This window comes from Podarcis pityusensis (genome assembly GCF_964106645.2).
Source record: "Podarcis pityusensis genome assembly, chromosome: 4".
Taxonomy (NCBI): domain Eukaryota; kingdom Metazoa; phylum Chordata; class Lepidosauria; order Squamata; family Lacertidae; genus Podarcis; species Podarcis pityusensis.
The window spans coordinates 18,462,659-18,486,373 of NC_138027.1; the positions used below are offsets into that span (position 1 = coordinate 18,462,659).

General features: G+C 44.5%; 1 protein-coding gene across 4 annotated transcripts in view; it reads left to right on the forward strand.

Annotated features, from left to right (window-relative positions):
* CNTN5 (contactin 5) overlaps positions 1-23,715 on the forward strand; it is a 674,545-nt gene that overhangs the window by 126,808 nt on the left and 524,022 nt on the right. Inside the window, exon 1 of one of the 4 annotated variants that reach the window (XM_081001825.1) lies at positions 5,740-5,758. The exons of the other annotated variants lie outside the window; for them this stretch is intronic. The gene's annotated coding sequence lies outside the window, so the exon portion shown is untranslated. Of the gene's footprint in view, positions 1-5,739; positions 5,759-23,715 lie in introns of those variants that run through there. 4 annotated transcript variants of the gene reach the window in all.

A 23,715-nucleotide genomic window follows, 5' to 3' on the forward strand; every position in this document is an offset into this window, starting at 1 on the left:
GGATCCAAAGGGGAAATAATATTTTCTAGGACAGGTTCTTGAATTCAGAAAGCCCCTTTTCTTAGGCTTTGGCCTCATTTGTGCTTCCTAAGTGAAAAATCACCAGAATCACTCTTATTATAAAAGCATACATCAAATTTCATGGATCGTGCGGAATACATTATAGGCACCTGTTTTTATTTTTAACCACCATGGAGGAGTTGCTTTTACAGACTCCGGCTTTCCAGCTACAGCCCCTGCCAACTGAGCCAATAAAGGATAAGTGTGGCAATGGATGCAACTTCCAGTAGCCTAAATTCTAGTCACACAAAAGTCAGAGATTTCGGCACACATGCCACAGACATCTCTCCATCATCCACACAGGCAATCAGATTCACAGCTGAAGGACACATTTCAACTTGGCAGAAGCAGCCAAGGATGATACAGGGCAGGGTCAGTCAGAGGTTTCTCCTGGGGGTTGTTTTAAGGCCCAGACAGAGAGTCCTGGAAGACAGGGTTTGACCTCTGAGTCTGAGGTTCCCCAGTCTGGCACAAACAGCAAAACAAAGCAAAACGAGCTTAAAGGCAGTGAATTAAGAGGACTTTTGGAGTTGCAGTAATGAAAAACATTTTCTGGATTATGTCCCAGTCTTCTAGGGAAAGCTAATGGCCTGTGGCATATTCAGTTGACAGAGAGATAGTGGCAAACATCCAGTTGTGTGCATCTGGCAGGAGGGCATTTCACTCTGTGCTTGCTTCATTTCACCCAAATCATTCTGGACCTGTCATTTCCAAATATTGGAATGAACCAGAGTTTGCTTTGTCTGAAGAAGGGGAGTTATTGCTTGCTTTATGAGTGACAATCTGTGAAATCATGATCGGAGCCATTCATCCCTGGTTTTCAGGTTACAGAGATAAGTGCTCGACATTGTGAGGGCATTCGATGCAGCTCTCGCCAGAGAAAGCTTCTCCATGTGCTAGTGGTGGAACTACTAATGCATTTGAGCAGCGTGGATGTGGCAGTCACACAAGGTCCCTGGACCTTTGACTGACTATTGATCCCTGTGCCACTACGGGGATCACTTCCCCGCTGCCACCAACCCGTTTCTCTCAGGTACACACTGAGTTCAGACAGTTGTTAACATTAAACCAAATAAACAAGTTTATTTTATAAGCATTAATAAGTTTATGGTTTCAGACAATTTTTCTTGTCAGTTTCTTAACCTTAGTTTCTTTACCGGCCTATACCTTCCTAATACTTTCTGACTGATTATCTCAACTTAACAGTTTCTCTCACTCTCTCACATCAGACTAGCCCAACCCTCAGACTTATCCTCCCTCTCTCTTCTCTAACTCTAACTCCTCCCCTTGGGTTCCTATAGGTTAGTCATTTTACAATTAGTTAACCCTTTCCTTATGAACCCAGTATGATGTCACACACCTAGGAGGGACAGTGTGATATCACATACCTAGGAGCCACAGTGGGAAAGCTTTTTCAGGACAAGGGCCACATTTTATTCCCAGCAAACTTCCAAGGGCCACATACCAGTGGCAATGGGTGGAACAATGAGTGTGTGTTGGACCTTTGCACAGTAGGCTAGTACACCCAGCCACAAACCCCTCTACTTTCCATCTGGCAAGAAAATAGCATTATCAGAGTTCAAGCACACCTTCCAGCCGGGGAAAAATCACTCAGGTTTGACTAGTGAGGGTTGCTCAGAAGACGGGTATGTCTGAAGAGGAGGAGCCCCACGTTGGGCAAAAAAGATTCCTGCATAGCAGGGGGTTGGACTAGATGACCCTAAATGGCCTCGGTCCAGTATACCTGAAGGAGCGTCTCCACCTCCATCGTTCTGCCCGGACACTGAGGTCCAGTGCCGAGGGCCTTCTGGTGGTTCCCTCACTGCGAGAAGCCAAGTTACAGGGAACCAGGCCTTCTCGGTAGTGGCGCCCACCCTGTGGAACGCCCTCCCACCATATGTCAAAGAGAAAAATAACTACCAAACTTTTAGAAGACATCTGAAGGCAGCCCTGTTTAGGGAAGCTTTTAATGTTTAATAGGTTATTGTATTTTAGTGTTTTGTTGGAAGCCGCCCAGAGTTGCTGGGGAAACCCAGCCAAATGGGTGGGGTATAAATAAATTATTATTATTATTATTATTATTATTATTATTATTATTATTATTATCATGGCCCCTTCTAATTCCATTAATCTATGATTCTAAGCATCTCTGGCTGCATTCACACAACCATTTCCCCCATTTCCTCAGCATGTTTTCCTAACACTTTATTCCCACATTGTGTTTGAGATTTCACATGACACAAAAGCCGCTTCCGGAAAACAAATGGAATGAAGTGCATGTTTATACTGCTCGTTTCCAAGTTATTTGATTCCAGTGGAAATCTATTTGCGGCCCCTTGAAACCGGAAAATTGTGGGGGAAACGTGATGAGATCTGGGTGGTGTATCAGGGAAATAATTGAAGGGGCGAAAGAACACATGTGCGGAAAAGGTGGGGGAGTAGCAACACTGTCCAATGACATGTGTTATTGTGTTACATCACACCCACTGGTGTGAATGAAATTCAATGCAACAAGTTGCATATTGGTCAAAAAGCCACAGCCCCATAACACAACAGGTGTTGCAGTGTGAAAGGAACTTTAGAAATCAAGACAGAAGTGCTATTCTTATAATAATGAGATCTAATGCAATATTCCCCATGTCTGAATGTACCCTCAGATTGGCAAGAATGCCAATAAGAGGTAAAAGGTGTAATCTTCAGTTCTCCTGCTAAATTAAGTGTTTATTACATTCCCTTCCTTCCTTCCTTCCTTGTTTCCTTGAACCAACCCACCATTATGCTTCACATGTAATTTAAATGGTGCTGTGGATTAAATTTTACATAGCTGCTGTTGCCATTAAGGATTTTTTTAAAAAAGTAGTGTATACTCCACCAGATCAGCACAGTTGTATCCCCCTGCCCCTTGAAATGATAAAATCAATACAAAACGAACAACCCACACTGCTACTTCTGACATTTTTCGCATGTTTGGCTTGGCCAGCTGTGTATTGCATCAGGATTCAGGTCTGAGCTTTATCACATGCTCCAGAGATCAAGAAATGCTGGGAGCGATATTTAATCAGCCTTTAGTCTGCGCAGTGGCTCATCCTGCTCTTGAGCAATGCCTCTGGCCAGTATGCATGGCACGTCATTGATAGGAATGGCAGGAAGCCTTGTCCGAGCTTCTGGACAAAAAGAAAGGTCATTCTCCTTGACCTTGGAAGCTGCTGGCAAGGGCCTCAGAGGAAATGAGGGTGAACTTTGAGAAGTTCTTCATTCACCCAAGAACAGATTAATGGGGAAGTATCAGGGGAGCCGGAAAAAAGAACTCTCTGTGCTTAGGAAGGAAAATGTGCCAGAAATAGTTGCCACATATAATATAAACATATAAACCAAGGCAGATTCAGTCCCATGGTGAGGCCTGAATCCCGATTGGAAGGGATCCAAATGGTCCGCATCCTCCAGGCATGCTTGGAGTGGTGCATGCTCTAGTTATCTCCCGCTTGGACTACTGCAATGCGCTCTACGTGGGGCTACCTTTGAAGGTGACTCGAAAACTGCAATTAATCCAGAATGCGGCAGCTAAACTGGTGACTGGGAGTGGCCGCCGAGACCATATAACACTGGTCCTGAGAGATCTGCATTGCAATACTAAAATACAATGATACATCAAATATTAAAAGCTTCCCTAAACAGGGCTGCCTTCAGATGTCTTCTAAAAGCACAATAGTTGTTTATTACTTTGATATCTGATGGGAGGGCGTTCCACAGGGCGGATGCCACTACCAAGAAGGCCCTCTGTCTGGTTCCCTGTAACCTCACTTCTCACAGGGAGGGAACTACCAGAAGGCCCTCAGAGCAGGACCTCAGTTCCAGGCTGAACAATGGGGGTGGAGACGCTCCTTCAGGTATACTAGACCGAGGCCGTTTAAGGCTTTAAAGGTCAGCACCAACACTTTGAATTGTGCTCGGAAACGTACTGGGAGCCAATGGAGGTATTTCAGGACCAGTGTTATGTGGTCTTGGCGGCCGCCCCCAGTCACCAGTCTAGCTGCCGCATTCTGGATTAGTTGTAGTTTCTGTATTTACGTTACAGCTATTTTTCAGATATTTCTTAAAATTGTCCCATTCTAGAATGAACTCCTGTCTAGGCTTGTCTCTAATTCTTTCAGAAAGGGAGGCTAACATGACATATTATGTCAATTTCAATAACCATTCAGCCCTGGTAGGGAGCTTGTCATTTTTCCAATTCATTGCAATAAGAACCCTCGCGGCCACGGTTGCATACAAAAAAACTTTTCTTATACCCTTAGGGATGTCAGTACCTGTAATGCCCAGAAGGAATGATTCTGGTTTTTTAAAGAAATTCACTTTCAACATTTTTTATTTTTTTTTAGCTTCACGTATATATCAAGGGGATTTTAGAAGACATCTGAAGGCAGCCCTGTACCAGGAAGTTTTTAATGTTTGATGTTTTCTTATGTTATTATATTTGTTGGAGCCCAGGCCAAAGTGACTGGGGCAACCCAGCCAGATGTGCGGGATATTATTATTATTATTATTATTATTATTACCGTATTTTTCGCCCTATAGGACGCACTTTTTCCCCTCCAAAAATGAAGGGGAAATGTGTGTGCGTCCTATGGGGCGAATGCAGGCTTTCGCTGAAGCCTGGAGAGCGAGAGGGGTCGGTGCACACCGACCCCTCCCTCTCCAGGCTTCAGGAAGCTATCCGCAAGCTGTGGGAGCCCGCAGGAGTTCCCCCGGGCTCCCACGGCTTGGGCAGAGCTGCCTGCACCCCGAAGCCCCTGAGCAATTGTGCCGGGGCTTCGGGTAGCTCTGCGCAAGCCGCGGGAGGGCTCCCCCGGCTTGCGCAGCACTGCCTCTTATCCCGAAGCTACCCGAAGCAACTGCTGAGCGTGCCGGGGCTTCGGGTAGCTCTGCGCAAGCCACGGGAGAGCTCCCCCGGCTTGCGCAGAGCTGCCTCTCATCCCGAAGCCCCGGCGCACTCAGCAGTTGTGCCGGGGCTTCGGGTAGCTCTGTGCAAGCCGTGGGAGGGCTCCCACGGCTTGCGGAGAGCAGCCTGTTCTGGGGGCTGGGGTCGGGGGAAGCTCGGGCTTCCCCCGCCCCAGCCTCACACCTTGGGGGGGAAATACAATTTTTTTTCTTTATTTCCCCTCCAAAAAACTAGGTGCGCCTTATGGGCCGGTGCGCCCTATGGGGCGAAAAATACGGTATTCAGGAGAAGGCAGACATCCATTCCTCCTTCCCACCTTGCCAACGTTCTGGATTTGATGGTCCATTCCCCTCTGGTTCTCCCCTCCCCCTGCTTTTTTTTTTGGATCGCTCTGCCAATCCACCGGTTTAGCTTTAATGGGTTGTGGATGGTAGTGGCTCAACTGATGAGGTAAAGAAGACACACAAGTAAAAAAACCTGAGGGCTGTAACTTGTGGGATAATTATAGGGGCTGTCCTCAACGGGGTAGAACGCCAGAAACTACACTGAAGAGTCAGAGTAAGTAAATTAATACCCGAGGGGATTAACTTGCCAAAAGGCTGAAGCAATCGGCGGTAGCGTAATAATTGTATCATAAGCATCGAATACTACACCAGCTAGACACACACAGAGAGAGCATTGTGCTGCTTTGCCAGCATCAAGCATTATCTTTTGGAAGGGAGCTTTAATGCCTGTCCCTCCACATCACTGGATGCCAGGACGGTAAGGGATGGCGATTTATATTTTACTATGCATTACTGGCAAGCTGTGGCTTCCCCTGTTCTCTTACCAGCAGGCAGGGCCGGTTCCAGAATTTCCAGGAGAGGGGGAGAGGATTGGGTAAGGTGGGTCACTTTTGTATGGAAGAGGCAAGGCATGAAACTGGAGAATTCTCTCTTAATTCTCTTGTGCTACCATCTGGAGAGCTCTGTGGAAAGAGGAGATGCCACCACCTGTCGATGTGCCAGACTCGTTGTGGTCGTGGAATCCCTCGCAGCCAGCCAGGCCTCACCACCCCATTGAATCGGATCCTTTCTAACTGGCTGTTCTTATGAAACAATTTGAAAAGCAACTTCCTCGGTTGTTGTTTTTTTAAAAAAGAAAATGTGTGCTGATGTTTGTTCACGTCAGTCTCGGCGCAGTATTATTTGCAAGACAAAGTACAAGTGGGGCCTGTAACAAAATGTTGCAGCATTGAGCTTTTCTGTTCAGGGTAAGGTAAAGGGACACCTGACCATTAGGTCCAGTCATGGCCGACTCTGGGTTTGCGGCGCTCATCTCGCTTTATTGACCGAGGGAGCCGGCGTACAGCTTCTGGGTCATGTGGCCAGCATGACTAAGCCGCTTCTGGCAAACCAGAGCAGCGCACGGAAACACCATTTACCTTCCCGCCGGAGCGGTACCTATTTATCTACTTGCACTTTGACTTGCGCTTTCGAACTGCTAGGTTGGCAGGAGCAGGGACCGAACAACAGGAGCTCACGCCGTCACGGGGATTTGAACCACCAACCTTCTGATGTGGTTTAGTCTATTTTATTCCATTTTATTTTATTCTATGCCACTCCTGGTTTTCTGTCTCTCTCTCTACCCGTCCACTGCAGTCAGTATTCTGTGGCCACTAAACATATTCAGTCTTTATTTGGGCTGATCTGGGGGTTTCCTTTCCCCCTTAGGTTTTCTTAATTTTTCTTTCGAGGGATGTGCTAGGCACCTGCAACTCTGGAATCCCCCTGAGCTCCTGATATCTCTCTCTTGTGTACAGATTATGCTGTTTTGGTGAGATAAGCAACGGCACTCAAAGAATTGAGATTGGGATTAGTTTGTATGATCGCTTCCTAGTCTTTTTTGCTCTCCCTCTCCAAGTTCCTTCACAGTGACCTGGATTACAGTTCTTATACCGTCACTTTTTGCATAAATCCAACAAACATATGGCTGTTTAAATCCCTGCTTTTATAGAAAAGCCCCCCCCCCTTTATACAAAGAAAGAGACAAAAAGTATGTGCTCTTCCATGATGAGCAAACGGGTGCAGCGAGATCTTTATTAATAAAAATAACAATCTTTCCAGAGCTGTGGGGTGATCTTAATTAAATCTGAGAAATTGCATGTGCTTAATTAATGAGATCACGTTTTGAAATTTAATATGCTATAGCTGCAATTTATTTGTGTGTGTTTGTGTATACACAAACACAGAGCCACAGACTTTTAGATTACCAGCTTTTATCTGAATGTGCCCTGATGCCATTTCCATAGAGAGCTGAACTTTGCTAGGTACCTACAGAAAGATTCAGGGGAACAAGGCAAGGCGTAAACACAACTCTTCATTGGGGAAGAGGGTTTGCTTTGTGCAATTTACTCCCTTCATTTCTGGAACATTGCAAGGTGAGGATTGCCATGTGATAGATGAAAGCAAGTTTGAGTCAAGCTGCATTTATACCATCCCGACAACACTGGGTTTGAAATATCTCTATTTTTGGCCATGCAGACCTTAATCTTTAGTAATATGCTAAGTGCAGTGAGATGAACGTGAACAATGTATCTGCTTACGCTGGAGCTAAATTAATACCAGAGGGATTAACCTTCAGTCGAGTGTAATAATTATGATTGTAGTAATTATTATAGAAAAGCATTTTTTTCCATGGTAACGTTTACTAATGGGTTGCATCTCAGGGGGCGGCTGGGGGGGAGGTGCTTTAGTTTTGTAGAATGAATATGGTTATACTGATTTAGATGTGGAGAGTTCAGATTTCACCCCCCTTCCCTATTAGTTAAGTCACACTATGCCTTTAAAGTGCAATGTTACAGATTCAAAGAGTCATGGCTTCCCACAAATAATTCTGGAAGCTGCAGTTTCTTAATAGTTCTGAGAGTTGTTAGGGGACACCTGTTCCCATCACAGATCTACAGTTCCAAGAGCTTGCTTATTAAACCCCATGACTCAAAACAACAACAACATTGGACATGTAATATCTACTGCCTAGTCACAAATATCAGCTTCCTAAGGAAGGTGGTGGCTCAACTGCAGGCATTCTTGGAAGAAACTGATTATCTGGTCCCCTGGTTTAGGGACTGAATTACCCTTGACCGCTCTGAAAGATTATCTTTATTAGGAGAGCGACAGAAGGAGTTGACCCTGTTGATTGTCCTTGATCTCCCTGTTGCTTTTGACACCATCAGCCATCCTAAATCTGTGAGATGGGAGTTGGAGGCTTGCTTCTTACATGGCTCTGCTTCTTAAATCAGAGCAACAGCCAGAGAGTAGCAATAAGTAATGTGTCATCAATCTCTTGGCTTTTGGCTCGTAAAGTTCAGCAGTGTCCCACTCTGTTTAAGAATAAATGAAGCCCTTTGGAACTAGTGGATTTGGGGAGAAGCCATAACCCATGGGCAGGTAACCTCAGCACTAGATTACTGTACTTCACTCTATGTGGGGCTGCCCTTGAAGCTGATTCAGAAGTTGCAGCTAGTGAAGAATGTGGTAGGAAGATGGGGAGCATTTCTGATAGACCTGACCTGGCTTTCAAAATGCTACAAAGTACTTGCGTTGGTTTGTTGCCTGCTCCCATATAGACCTTTTCTGAAATTCAGGTTGGCCGGGAAGGCTCTGTAGGCTGTAGTAGCTCTAACCAAGGCAAGGAAGAACCTTCTCAGTGGTGGCACTCCAGCTATAGAACTCTCTCTGCTCTGAGAATTGACAGATTCAATTGAGCTGACAAATCACCCAGGTAGTTGCTGGGTTTTCTTCCAAGATGGATATGCATTCTTCTTACTTTCATGTGCGTGCTATGTGGGAACTGATTTGGCATATGGACTCGTATGTCAGGATGAAACCCACTCTGGAATTGCACATGCAATGAAAATAGTGGAAGAAATGTTTGAAATAAATGCAATGAAATAAGCAGTTGATTTAGCAGGACCCTTTGTAGCTGTCCAGGGTCCTGAAGGCTCTGAGTTAGATTTGTGCCTTGATTCTGCCCACTTCTCCTGTGAACCTCAAGCACCCACACAACAGTGTCTTCTTCCTTACCACCCAGCAGGGGGTTCATTTCTGCAGGGTGCTCCTCCACAAGGTTGTTGAAAGGAGGAAGCATGGTGCTGCTTCATGAGTGGCTTTCCTGCATCCCCGTTCCTCCACATGCAGCTGCTGAGTGACCTTGGGCTAGTCATACTTCTCTGAAGTTTCTCAGCCTCACTCACCTCACAGAGTGTTTGTTGTGGGGGAGGAAGGGAAAGGAGATTGTTAGCCACTCTGAGACTCCCTAGGATAGTGATAAGGCAGGATATCAAATCCAAATTCTTCTTCTTGCGATGCAGCACCTGCATCCTGCAGGATGAATCCCAATCCTTGAACCGAGCGAGTTCATGGTTGATGTGAGATTTGTACAAGTGACAGTCCCATAAACAGATTCATACGCAGCTCTCCACTTGAACCTTTTGTTCCGTGCAAAGTTAAAGCGGGGGGGGGGGAATGCAGTATCTGATTCTGTATTCACAGAGTTGCACTGTGAATCCCAGGAGTGGTATAAATGCCACCTAATAGTGCCTAAACATTTGCGAAAGACCTTTCCATTACTTTTACAACACTGTAAACATTCTGTAGAACACAGGTAAATTGCGACGAGGCATTAATACAGCACCTTTGGGCTCCATGAATTCATTCAATATCTACCCTTCTTCTTCCCAGTCCTTTCCCCATCCTTACATTCATTTTACTTCATCTGAGGCATTTACATATAATTAGCATATATACAGTTTGTTCGGGGAGCGCATTTGCAGAGCCATTACTCTATACGTGCTACTGTACTGTGCTGCATAACTTCAAACTGTCCCTTTTCTGTAATAAACACGACAATGAGAGGAGAAATAGAATCAGCACGAAAACTGGCAATGATGAACAATTCTCTTAAGGGGGGAAAAAAAACCCTAAGTGTATATTGGCTATTTAGGATACCTTTAAAATATCCTTGTTAGATTTGACTTCTATTTAGAACCAGTCCTCTGTCTCCAAGAAATGGCTTGTCAGATGTCCATGGGAAGCTCACAAATGGAGCAGGGCTGCAATGGCTGTCCTATTGTTCACCTCTCATTCTCACTCGAACAGAATGAAGGAGTGTAGATCAGAAAACCTTCCATGAAAAGCATGGATCTGGAGGTAATGGGCAGCTCAGCAGGAGCTTGTTCTTTCTGAATCATGAACTTTGCTCCTCAGCAGGCATGACGAGCTGACCTGAGATGGCCTTTAGTCTTCATGCAATGGAGTCCGCAAGTGCCCTTGTTCTTTGCTATGTCCTTTTTCACTTGCTGTGCTCAAATATATAAATTAGGGTGGGGGTGGGGGGCTGGAGTGGACAACGCTTTGGATTTAACAGATGGGGGGGGTCAAAGTACAAAGACAGGCTGCATACGCACCATTCCTTTAAGGCACATTTGAAGCACATGACTTTCCCAAGGAATCACAGCAGCTGCAATTTATCCCTCACAGAGCTAAAATTCACAACAGCCTTAATGAACTAAAGTTCCCAAGATTCTTTTTGAAGGGCTGTGCTTCAAACATATGGTGTGATAGCAGTAGATCCAAAAACAGATCGCCTCCTTTCTTAGTGCAATTGACACAGACACAGTTATGCAACCCCTGAGCCAATGAGATAAGTAACTATACAACCTTTAGAAGACATCGGAATGCAGCCCTATATAGGGAAGTTTGTTAATGTTTAATGTTTAATTGTGTTTTTTTATATATGTTGGAAGCCACACAGAGTGGCTGGGGCAACCTAGTCAGATGGATGGGGTACAAAGAGTAAAATTGTTGTAGTTGTTGAATAGGATGTCCCTATTTCCATCAGAGAAATGTTGGAGGGTAATTTGCCGGTGCATATCTAACCATCCATCCATCCATCCATCCATCCATCCAGGTTTTCTTTTTCTATTAGGCCTAGATCTTCATCGCTCACCATCCATGCTCAGAGACAGTATTTTTGTTCCTGGACAAGTTCCTGGAAACTGTACGAGAGGATTGTTCCCTTGCTCTCAGGTCCTAAATTCTTGTGGGAGCCAGCGTGGTGTAGTGGTTAAGAGCAGTGGACTCGTAATCTGGTGAACCGGGTTTGCTTCCCCGCTCCTCCACATGCAGCTGCTGGGTGACCTTGGGCTAGTCACACTTCTCTGAAGTCCCTCAGTTCACTCACCTCACAGAGTGTTTGTTGTGGGGGAGGAAGGGAAAGGAGATTGTTAGCCACTTTGAGACCCATTAAAGGGAGTGAAAGGCGGGATATCAAGTCCAAACTCCTCCTCCTCCTCCTCTTCTTCTTCAAGCCCCAACCCCTCCTTCTTCTCATGAGATCTCATGGGGGAGATCTCACAAGACCATGATGGAGAGAGATGTAACTCCACCTTCTCCACCACTTCCTGGGCTGTGTGCCACTGAGCAAAACTACCCCACCCACAGGTCGCTCTTGGAATGAGGCTTATCAGAGTTCAATGACATATTCCAGGCAAAACCCCTGAAGGAGGGGGTGACATGGGGAGAGTTCCACATTTGCCCCCCCCCCCCAGTCTGTTGTTGCCCACCCCTGTTGAACATTAAGTAAAGATATGGTCCCGTAGTGCTTTGAAAGAGCAGAATTTTTTTTTTACTTTTTCAGAATACCAGTCAATTTGGCTCCATCCCAAGATTCTGGCAACTTATTGGGCCTGTTAAGAGTCTTGCATACTATTGCAGTAATAGGTAATAAAGCATCTGAACATCTATTATAAAGCTCCATTGGAAAGCCATCTAGCCCAAGCAATTTATTACTTTTCAAACATTCAATACTGTTTTGTTTCTCTTGAATAGATATTGAAGCATTTAATAAGTCTCTTTCTTCCTGAAAAAGAAATCATTAGAATATTTAATACATTCAAAACAGTTGGCAATGTTATCCTGAGTTGTTTTTCCCCCCTCTTCTGATGGATGAATCAGAGTATAAAAATGATACAACCTCTTTGAGCATCTCATCCATGTTATACACATAATTATTATCTCAACATTCAATTCGGGGGGGGGGGGATCCAGACTGATTCGCATTTCTAGGGCAATACTTTACCAGACATATTTCCAAATTCAAAAAAAATAAAAATCTGTTTCACAAAAAATCTGGGTTTTCCCCTCAGTATATTTGTACAGAGAACATCCAGTCCTTTTCATTAGTGTCTTGCTATTTTCTGTGACTCCCTGAATTTATTCTTCTCCACTAAAATAGCAAGCAAATGTTCTAACCATTCTTGCCCTTGTTTGCTTATTCTTTTTATTGAAGTGACTTCCCTACTTAATTAATATTTACTCCTGCACCTTTTATGTCGGCTTTCAAGCAGCACAGCCTGATGCATGTCTACTCAGAAGTAAGTCCTATTGAGATGCAGATTACTGGTTGGGATTTCATTTAGCTCTCACTTAACCCCTATCTTAAAACAGCTGTACTGGTTGCCAATTCATTTTCAGGTCCAATTTGAGGTGCTCATGTCAGTGTTTGAAGCCCTGAAATACCCAGGCCCTGAATATCTGAAAGGCCTTCTCCTTCCCTACACACCCTCTTGGGTGCTAAGATCAGCAAATGGGTCCCTCTTGGTTGTTCCTCCATCTTCAGAAGCTCAAGGGGTTGGTAGCTCGGGAGAGGGCATTCTCTGTGGCTTTTGCTAAGTGCCCCAAATAGCCTAGTAAGGCTCTGAGACTGAGGTTTGTGTGGCAACATAGTCATAGCCCCTCTTAGCCAAGGCCTCCTTCCCTCTTTTGAGATCCTGTTAGATGATCTCAGTCCCGTGAGATCTCCATGAGGTGATAACGTCCCACCTGCACACTGAGCTCCTGTGCTACCAAGCAAAGTGCACAACTTAGCTGGATTGCCCCCATATATTCTGCTCATGTTTGAACTACAGTGGATCTCAGTATTAATGGGTGTGGGGGCCTACAACTGCCCTCCCAACACTGGAATTTCTAGTGCTTTCCTGGATGGGGTGGGGCTGCAGTATGGTGAGGGCTACAACGATGTACCAGAGGTGGCACCACTGGGAACACCAGTGCAGCCAACTGGCCCAACCTCACTGCTGCTCCACCTCAACCCAACAAAATCCCTGTGTTGTGTGGTAGGCAGCAGAGAGGGGAAACTTGGGCTGGATCCTAAGCTTGGTCATGCAACAACCCAACGTAGAATACTGTTTTAAAGACTTGTTTCCCCTCTGCCAGGCTTAGGCACAGCAGGAGCCCAACTGCTGATGAACGAACCCAGGTCCTGAGATCATCCTCTGAGGTCCTTCTTCATGTGCCTCCTCCATGAGAAGTCTGGAAGGTGACAGCGCGAGAATGGGGGTTTTATGTAGTGGCTTCCCGTTTGTGGAAAGCTTTCCCCAGGGAGGTCCACCAGGCGCCTTCATTATACACCTTTAGGTACCAGGCAAAAACATTCCTCTTCAGCCTGGCCTTTGGCTGGCTGACATCCAATGTCCTTTAAATGTGTTGTAGGAGGACGGATTATTTATTTGTTGTTGCCCTTAATATTACTATACATTTTGTGTTTTTTATATTGTAATTTTATGTTGTGAACCACCCTGAGTTCCATGTATGAAGGGCAGAATAATAATAATAAGCCAGCTTGCTTTATGTCAGCTTCTTGCACAGAGAAGGCTTCCTTACACATAGAATTGTTTCACACTGCAAAATGAAAGAACGTTCCCCATTCACGATCATCCTTCAGATATTAATCCTGTCTTTAACATCACACTCAGCCTGCATAAGAGGCACTTACCATTAGGGAATATTGGGAAGAATGTCTCCTTTTTTTACAACTTTTTTTTTAATTTAAAAAATGTTCTGTCTTAAATCTCTATGATAATTTGGAAGATGCTAACTAGACTGAAAAAGCCTTCAGGTCACAAGTTGGGATTTATTATACACAAATCAGTGCTAGCCACGCTATAGGAGATGGGAAGCCTCAACGACATAACTTTTAAAGCCACATTGAGAAACTTTATATTTCCTTTCTCCCTATTAGCCTATTTGCATCGGTGCAATAGTGAGCGGTTTCTGCCGTTCGATGGAGAAACAGAATCCTCAAATCAATAATTCATGGCCCTGGATGATAAAACTAATATAGCAAGTTACAGAAATGTCAGTGTGCAATGGGGAGGCGATAGGGAAAGATTGCAGAGAAGTTAAATAATTGTTACTCAGAACACACAAGTACAAATCTAAACATTTAGAGGCAGTCAGGAAATCTTGAAGGGCCAGTCCCCTGGGGCTCCACAGAGGAATTCATGTTTCTAAAGTAGGCGGTTTTTTATTATTACTCCTGGTGGAGCAGGAGGTTTCATTGTGTTCCACAGTGTCAGCATAACTAAGGCAAATAAACTTCCCTGACATTAATGATCACTCTGTTTCTATCTTGTCCCTGGGAAGTGTGGGGAGAAAGAAAGAGAATGAGATCAGACTGGGGTTTCTAACGCAATGATCTTCAAACTTTCCATACTCAAGAAGCACTGTCTGCATGCATGCTTTTGCGATAGAACCCTTGCGCACTGCAGAGCATGCTGGGATATAGTCCCCATAAGGAGAGACTGCTGGATAAAGCCAATAGCTCACATAAACGAGCATCTTGTTCTCACGGTGGCCAACAAGATGCCTGTGGAAAACCCCCAAGCGGAGCCCCCAAGCGCAGGAATGTTTTCCACTCTGGTGGTTTCTAGTAACAGGCATTCAGAAGCATTAATGCCTCTGAGCATGGAGGCAGAACAGCAGCCGTGATGGTTAGCAGCTATTGATAGCATTATCCTCCTGAACTTGTCTAATCCTCTTTAAAAGCCATCCAAGTTGGCAGCCATCACTGCTTCCTGTGGGGAGCATAACTGTCAACGTTTTCCTTTTTTTTAAAGGGAAATTCCCTTATTCCAAATAGGATTCCTCGTAAGAAAAGGGAAAAGTTGACAGCTATGGTGGGGAGCGAGTTCCGTAGCTTAATGATTGTGATGCACGGAGAAGGACTTTTAAAAATCTGTCCTGAATCTTCCAAAATTTGGATGTCCACGAATTCTAGTGTTGGGAGAGAGGGAGGAAAACTTTTCTATGTCTACTGCTATGCACATGGTTTCAGCAGAATGTCAGTAGCGGCGAGGAAGCCATCTTTCCGGGAACCACAATATCAGACACACATTCCAGCTTTTCTGGTTGCCGGTGGCAAACCTCTGGCATTATCCTACCAAGTGTAGGGATGGGGAAGAAGTTTGGTGCAGGTAGTACCGAAAGATGAACCCATCTTATTTGCACTTGCCCAAATAATAGGTGAACTGAAACTACCGTCACTCAAAAATCTGTACTTCTCGATTTTGAAATGCAGTACCCCTGCCAAGTAATACATACGTAGATGCACATACGAGGGCAAAGTGTGCATAAGAATCCATATATTAGTGAAAGGAACATATACCGTGGTACCTCGGGTTACAGACGCTTCAGGTTACAAATGCTTTAGGTTACAGACTCCGCTAACCCAGAAATAATACCTTAAGAACTTTGCTTCAGGATGAGAACAGAAATCGTGTGGTGGCAGCGAGGTGGCAGTGGGAGGCCCCATTAGCTAAAGTGATACCTCAGGTTAAGAACAGTTTCAGGTTAAGAACGGACCTCCGGGACAAATTAAGTTCTTAACCCGAGGTACCACTGTACAACGAATTATATCAGGAGAATTCTTTTTGCAGAAACTTTGTATGTTATCCAAATTGTATATAAATATGTGCTTATTAAAACAGGAAAGTTGATGAACATAGGCACCAACTCCTAGGGACTGAGGCACTTTGCCCCCCTCCCAATGTATTTCTCTTATTTTAGGTGGCCAGGGGCCTCCATTGTTCAGAGGGTAAATGCGGAGCCTGGCATGGCATGGCTCTGTGATCAGCTGCTGCTACAGTTGCCAGTGGCTGAGGGCAGCTTCCCTCTGGGGAAGCCATGACAGGGGAAAAGGAGGAGGAGGAGGAAGAGGAGGAGGAGGAGGAGGAGGAGGAGGAGTTTCGATTTGATATCCTGCTTTATCACTACCTGAAGGAGTCTCAAAGCGGCTAACATTCTCCTTTCCCTTCCTCCCCCACAACAAACACTCTGTGAGGTGAGTGGGGCTGAGAGACTTCAAAGAAGTTTGACTGGCCCAAGGTCACCCAGCAGCTGCATGTGGAGGAGCGGGGATGCGAACCCGGTTCACCAGATTACAAGTCCACCGCTCTTAACCACTACACCACACTGGCTGGAAGGGGAAGGATGAGGCTGTTTGGCTCCATGTGATGTTGGGTGTGAGGTATTAGGATGTCATGTCAGTCCCCTCCCCCAAGGTTTTTGAGAAGTTGGTGCCTCTGTTGGTGAATTTTCATGAAGACTTATTTCTAAACAAACCATCACCAAAACACTCCTTCCTTGAAGGCTTTTAAGCAGAGGTTGGATGGTCATCTCTCATGGATGCTTTAGCTGAGATTCCTGCATTGCAGGGGTTTGGACTAGAGGATCCTTAGGGTCCCAACTCTACAAATCTATGATGTTATGCTATGATTTGGATTTAAGACCTGAGGGGTGGGGAATGATAAACTGACAGAAACTGACAATTGACAGATTCACCCACCCCAAATTTAGTCAGAAGGATGGTCCTTTGTGTACAATGGGATTGTACATTTCCCATAACCTTCAAACAACAAGGAACCAGTCCTGTGCTTGAATGGGGAGCTTTGTCTGTCCATCAAAATGCCCACCTGTTGGACCACAACCTTAGTGTAAGGTACTCTAGAATTACTATTCCCCTTTGCATTGAACAGGCCGTGTTCGAACAACTATACCCTACGCCTTGCATACTAAAAGGGATGATAAATATGTATCTTATGCAACTGTTACTCTAGAATATGTACCAGGTCTGATCCCTTAGGGCAATCGGCAAAACAAGCTTTAACCTCATGTGGCTTCCTTGCAGGGTAAACTTCAAATTAAATAATTAAGCTGCTTACGGAACAAAATAGAGAAGTTTACAGGTAGAGCTCCATCTATCATTAAATTCCCAAGACAGCCTTTTGAAACAATGCAGGTTGTGATTTATGGGGCCTGGTAATGCAATGCGTAGTGTATCCTCTTTCCTTTTTGCACATGGCTGTGATTCTTCCCTGAACCAAACAATTACTATTAGAGACTGACAATTTCTAAATACTCATTTGAGTGGTACTTAATTATACTTATTAATTGCACAACACCTGCCTACAAAGTATATTTCCTTTTAGGTTTAAACCCAGACACCCCAAACATGGTGGAACTATGGGCACATGTTTATTGGGACTTAGTGGGTCATACATCTGTTATTAAATCTTAGTGAGCAATATCAACACATTTTGTTTCATAGAATCATACAGTTGGAAGGTACATCAATGGTCATCTAGTCCAACCCGCTGGAATGCAGGAATCCTGCCTACAACCATCCCTGGCTGGGCTCGAACCACCAACATTCTGGTTAACATTAAGATGCACTGACCCATTGTGCCACTGGGAGGGAGATTGTTTTGTCTGATAAAAATATTATCCGTGTGTAAGCCACTATCTATTAATGCCCCCATTCCTTGTCCAAACACTCCCTTGCCTCAAACTCACATTCTAAAACAGATAGCAAGCTTGTTGTTCTCCAGATGTTGTTGGAATACAGTTTCCACCATTTTTCTTTTAACCACTGACCATGTTGGGTGGGAATGATAGGAGTTGGAGTCTGGCAGTATCTGGAAGACACCACTTTGGCTGCCTCTGGTCAGAAAAGATATGACACAAAAGGAAAGGGGGCTGGGAGGGAGGAGGAAAAAAGCAAGCTTTGGAACTAGATATTAGGTTCAGCTCCAAGAGCCTTCTGGTTGTTCCCTCACTGCGAGATGTGAGGTTACAGGGAACCAGGCAGAGGGCCTTTTTGTTAGTGGCGCCCGCCCTGTGGAACGCCCTCCCATCAGATGTCAAGGAAATAAATAACTACCTGACTTTTAGAAGACATCTGAAGGCAGCCCTGTTTAGGGAAGTTTTTAATGTTTAATGTTTTATTCTGTTTTTCATCTGTTGGGAGCCACCCAGAGTGGCTGCGGAAACCCAGCCAGATGGGCGGGGTATAAATATAGTATTAGTAGTAGTAGCTACAGAGTTCTTGTAGCATCCATGAAAAGTTTGGAAAGCAGGAGCCAAAGCTCTTAGTCTTTTACCAAAGGGACTCTGCAGTGCCACCTCTTCTAAAGCCAGATGGAATGGATGTTGAAAGGCAGCAAGTGAAGGAGAGGCCTGTTAGAAATTGTCATTTAGTAGAGCTGTCAGGAGCGGTCCTGCAGTCCCATCGCTTCCTCCTATCACTTTTAGCCAATGCTGTGCTCTATTGTCATGAATTAGCAGGAGTGTAGGCACGACTGGTACCCACTTGTGAGGAGTGTAGGCACGATTGGTACACACCAGGACAAGCTGAAGGTGGGGAAGGGAAGGTTGGGAACTTAGGGGGTACTCAGGGGACATCAGAGAATGTTTAAGGGGCAGGATGGGAGCCAGGGCAAGTGGGCACATCACCAGAACCAAAGGTGCCCCTGTCTCCCCAAAAACAGTGGGTTCTGAGGCATCAGGAACAGTGGGAAGTGCAGTTTAAGAGACTGCGTCAGGTGAGAACGCAACCTAGCTGATTGGTTGATCAGGTGGGACTTGTTGGGTCTGGGCTGAGGTGTGTAGCCACTCAGCTTGATTAAGCTCAGACCAGGTGGGGACCACATGTTTGTTAAATGGAGAGACACAGCTACTCAGCTGGAGCAAACTCAGGGACATCAAGTAAGATTGAGAGGAAAAACAGAGAAGCAAGGCAGAGACTCTGTGTTTGCTCAACTTTGAAGGACCATGGCTTGGCTGCTTCGGGAACTCCACTGGGCTGCAATTTCAGGATTGACTGCACAATGCCAGCCCTGGATCTTCTTCAGAAGGTTTGACTCTGAACATTTCTCATTGCATTGCATTGGAGCTGAACCCATATTTGCCCATTGGACTGTTTGACTCCTTTGTGGTGTTGCCCTTGAAACTGAGTGCACTATTGGAACTTACCTCAGAGTACACCAGATTCAGGACACCTGCAGAGCATGGGTAACCAACATGGTGCCTTCTAAATGTTGTTGGACTATAGCCCAGGCATGGCCAAACTTGGCCCTCCAGATGTTTTGGGACTACAACTCCCATCACCCCTAGCTAACAGGACCAGTGGTCAGGGATGATTGGAAGTGTAGTCCCAAAACATCTGGAGGGCCAAGTTTGGCCATGCCTGGGCTATAGCTAACTCACCACCATCATTTTCACTGCTGAACCACATGTGTAATCAGGATCCCCAAATTGGACCGTGAATCAACACAGGGTTGCCTTGAACAGCCCTTTTCACACTTACACACATGCATCTTACAGTATTCCCAGCTTTTCTGATTCCTGTTTGTTTCCCATAGCTTGAGAAAAAGCAACCAAAAATCAGTGTTAATTAAACAGCAATACTTATGTTTTTTTTTTCCATTAGAAGTGAGATGGTATCGTCAGATATTGTAAGCTGCATCCTGCTTGAGGTTAGCTGTTATTTAAAGTGCTGTAGGTTCATCAAGCTCTCCCTTTTTCTAAAACCCAAACTGAGAAGCCAGAGAGCAAAGTTTCTTCCATTAAAATAGAAAACCTCTAAACATTGCAATCTTCTGCAGCTGCTAATCAGACCGAAGCAGAACTGCATGTGACATTTGAAGATAGGAAACTCTGCGTTGGGAAAATAAATAGATAGAAGCACAAATGTGGTCTGCTTGGTCCTTCACAAAAACAATAGGAATGAGAATGCCAAATGGACATTTCCCTTGTGTATTTAAAATCTCAGCAGGGATGAGAATCTGAATGTCACATAAAAGCCCTGGATAAAAAGTTGGGGTCTGAGTTGCTGCTTTAAATGTTGTTTCACTTTATTTCATCCAGTAGAAAATGGGTTTGATGTTCAGTGATCCCAAAATGAACAGCTTAGAGAAGTGCCTCCTTCCTCCCTGGTGTGACAATGTCCACACAGGCTTATATTTACACAATATCAAATGGCAATGAAACTGGTGCAATGAGACACACACATATCCTTTGATTGAAATTACTGCAGTAACGTTGTGCCCATCTTTAACAATATCTTTTGTAGGAGAGGTTGCAACCTGGGAAATGACAAGTTGGAGATGAACTCAACAACCTTGTTCCATAACGTGCATGCATTGTTTATATAATTTAACAATGAGCATAGAAGCAGTGTCACACACATGCAGCCTTGCCCCTGCAATTGAGGGGGCCAGGGCCGTGCAATGTCAGCATGCTCCATGGTGTGCACACATGACATCAGCATGTCCCGTGGCATATGCACTCTACCTCTCTTTCAAATCAGAACTAGTGAAGGCTGTGAAGGTCCTGTGTGAGTGTCTGGAGGTGGTTGGAGGATGGATGGCGGCTAACAGATTGAGGTTGAATCCTGACAAGACAGAAGTACTGTTTTGGGGGGACAAGGGGTGGGCAGGTGTGGAGGACTCCCTGGTCTTGAATGGGGTAAATGTGCCCCTGAAGGACCAGGTGTGCAGCCTAGGAGTCATTTTGGACTCGCAGCTGTCCATGGAGGCACAGGTCAATTCTGTGCCCAGGGCAGCTGTTCTCCAGCTCCATCTAGTACTCAGGCTGAACCCTATCGGCCCACGGACTGTCTCACCAGAGAGGTGCATGCTCTAGTTATCTCCCGCTTGGACTACTGCAATGCGTTCTATGTGGGGCTACCTTTGAAGGTGACTTGGGAGGTTGTGGACTCTCCTGTTAGAATTCCTGCTCCATAATCGCAGTCATAGGATTGTTGTCTAGCACATGACAGTGTATGTTTTGACTCCACAAAGTGGGAAGTGACGGAGACAGGATGTTTGTGTTACTGTGTTCTGTGAAGTGGGACTATTGTCCTTTGTTCTTTCTCTTTGCTCTCTGATGCTAGAGAGAGAGGGAGCCATGTTGCAGTGCTCCGTGTGTTGTAAATAAAGTTATATGTAAATAAAGTAGATTAGCCAAAATGCTGAGTTGCTGAGGTCTGTTACACAAACTGCGAAGACTCTGTGAATCCCTAAGTGTGCCAATGTCTGTTGGCATCGGTTGCTGGAATGTTCGGGTGGAAGAAAGCATTTGAAGCTCCCGAATGAAAGACCAGGAGGGAGAGAGCATGCCAGTCGGGCATGTGTCTCTGCCAGGGTCCTACTCGAGTGTAGGGTGAACTCCTGACAGTGGACTCTCCTTCCTCGGAGGTTTTTAAGCAGAGGTTGGATGGCCACCTGTCATGGATGCTTTAGCTGAGATTCCTGCATTGCAGGGGGTTGGACTAGATGACCCCTGGGGTCCTTTCCAACTCTGCAATTCTATGTATGACATTAATGACAGAGATTAACATTTGGAATGCAAAATATTGGCGAATTAAATATAAGTAAGTAAAGTAAATTTAGCATGTTTTGGCTCCTTAAGCACCTTGACAATTAAGCTCCTGCTCAGATCTCTTCTTGGTCTATCTCAAATCGGAATCTTTTGTAGATGCATAATTTTTGCTCAGCTGGAAACCTCCTGTGCTGGAAACGCCAAGCACACCATTTAGCTCCAAGTGCACCAGAATTGGAGAATGAAACCTATTCTAGCTTGTCTTAACTTCACTATTCTTAGTCCTTAAAAATGAACCATGGAAATCATTTGTTTGAAAAGGTGAGGGTGTGAGCTCTGTTAAGAGCTGAATATGAGATTTACAAGCAAGAGTTGAAAATCTGGTGAGTTCCATTTTGGCATTCATAAAAGCACCTCTTTGAGGATAGGTGGGATATATATATATATATATATATATATATATATATATATATATGCTAGATAAATTGCAGAAAAATCAGGCTGTACATGGAAATGTCAAGCCATGGGTTTAAATGAAACTTACAAGAAATCCTATGACTGAGTAGTCCAAAAATGGAGTGATCGTGCAAGCAAAATGTAGGATGTTAAAAAAAGGTAAGCCATATTGGGAATAAGCTGTTAGTTACTGGATGGGAGAACTGAGCAGAGAGTAGCTAATATTGGAAATAAATCTTCTGAATCATGTACAGAAATATTTTATGTAGTTTGTCTGCTTTTGCCTGCAGTACATCTATGAGTGGGCTCATCCATGCATGGCTATCACTTGATTTGTCATCATTACCGTAAACCTGAGGAGTCGCAAGTACATTGTAAAGTGTTTAAAGATGAGGTTAGAAATGGGAATAAATTCAATTCAGTTCACATCTTAATGCAGACCTCCTAATTCACAATTCTTGAAACAATATGCAAAATGAAAAGGCAGCTGTCTTTAGAGAATTGGACTATCCCATTACAACATTTATTTTTATTTATTTTAAAAAATGCAATAGTAAAATGAGTTAAAACAAATTATTGTTATTATATCCATATCCAAATCAAGGTGCTCACGTTAGTGTTTAAAGCCGTCAACAAATGGAAGTCCACCTCCTTCCCTCTTTGGTGTTTAGATCAGCAGAGTGGGCCCGACTACTCATATCACTGCCTTCAGAAGTTTTTGAGTGAGCCCAGGAGACACCCACAGAAGGATGTCAGGCACCAGGGGGGCCAACTTAAATAAAATATGGGGAGGGACAGATAAGCCCCGCCCCACACAATTGAATGGCACCATTTGAATGGCATTTGAATTTGAGTGACATTTGACCATTTGAATGGCATTTGAATGACACCATTTGAATGGTAATGCCCATCAACTTTGGTGGGCAGGGCCAGCCTCCTTAAATATTTTATAGGGAATAATAATAATAATAATTAATAATTAATTTTTATTTATATCCCGCCCTCCCCAGCCAAAGCCAGGCTCAGAGCGACTAACAACAGTAAAAATAAAACAATTTACATAAAATCACAATCAATTAATTGGAATACATTCTAAAATCAATTCAAAATCAAATTAATGGCAACCATTGGGCTAGAGTGCTATGAGGATTACAGAAGGAGAGAGGGGGTCGGACTGCGCCTTGGCCAAAGGCCTGGTGGAACAGCTCTGTCTTGAAGGCCTGGCGGAAAGATGTCAAGAAGGAGCAAAAAAGTTGGCTCCTATGTTTGGCACCTTCATTGTATAGCTTTCATCATAGGCTGAAGATACACATCTTAGCCCAGGCATCATTCATACCCACCCAAATCTTTTAATTGCAATTTGTTTTAACTGATTTTAATATTGCAGATTTAAAAAATGTTTCAATCTGCTCTGTCTGTTTGTTTTTTGAGTGGAACAAGGGACTCTGCATAGGCAGGGTGACGCAGGGCTGGGTGGAAGGACATCTCTGCCCAGTGTTAATTCCTTCTTAGGGAGGTGCAAAGTGGTCATGGATCTCAGTGCCAGGCCGCAAGCTGTTCAGTACTTTGTACTCTAGTGCCAACACCCTGGATTGGGCCCCAGTCAGCTAGTGTCTTTACGGACACATAGATGATTTATCAATCAATCAATCAATCAATCAATCAATCAATCTTTATTACGGTCCAAAGACCCAACAAATCGTTACAAAGCAATGCACAATTCAGACAGCCTACCTCCAGGTTAAACAAGCATTTTGTTCAGACTTAAAGATAGGGATCATTGGT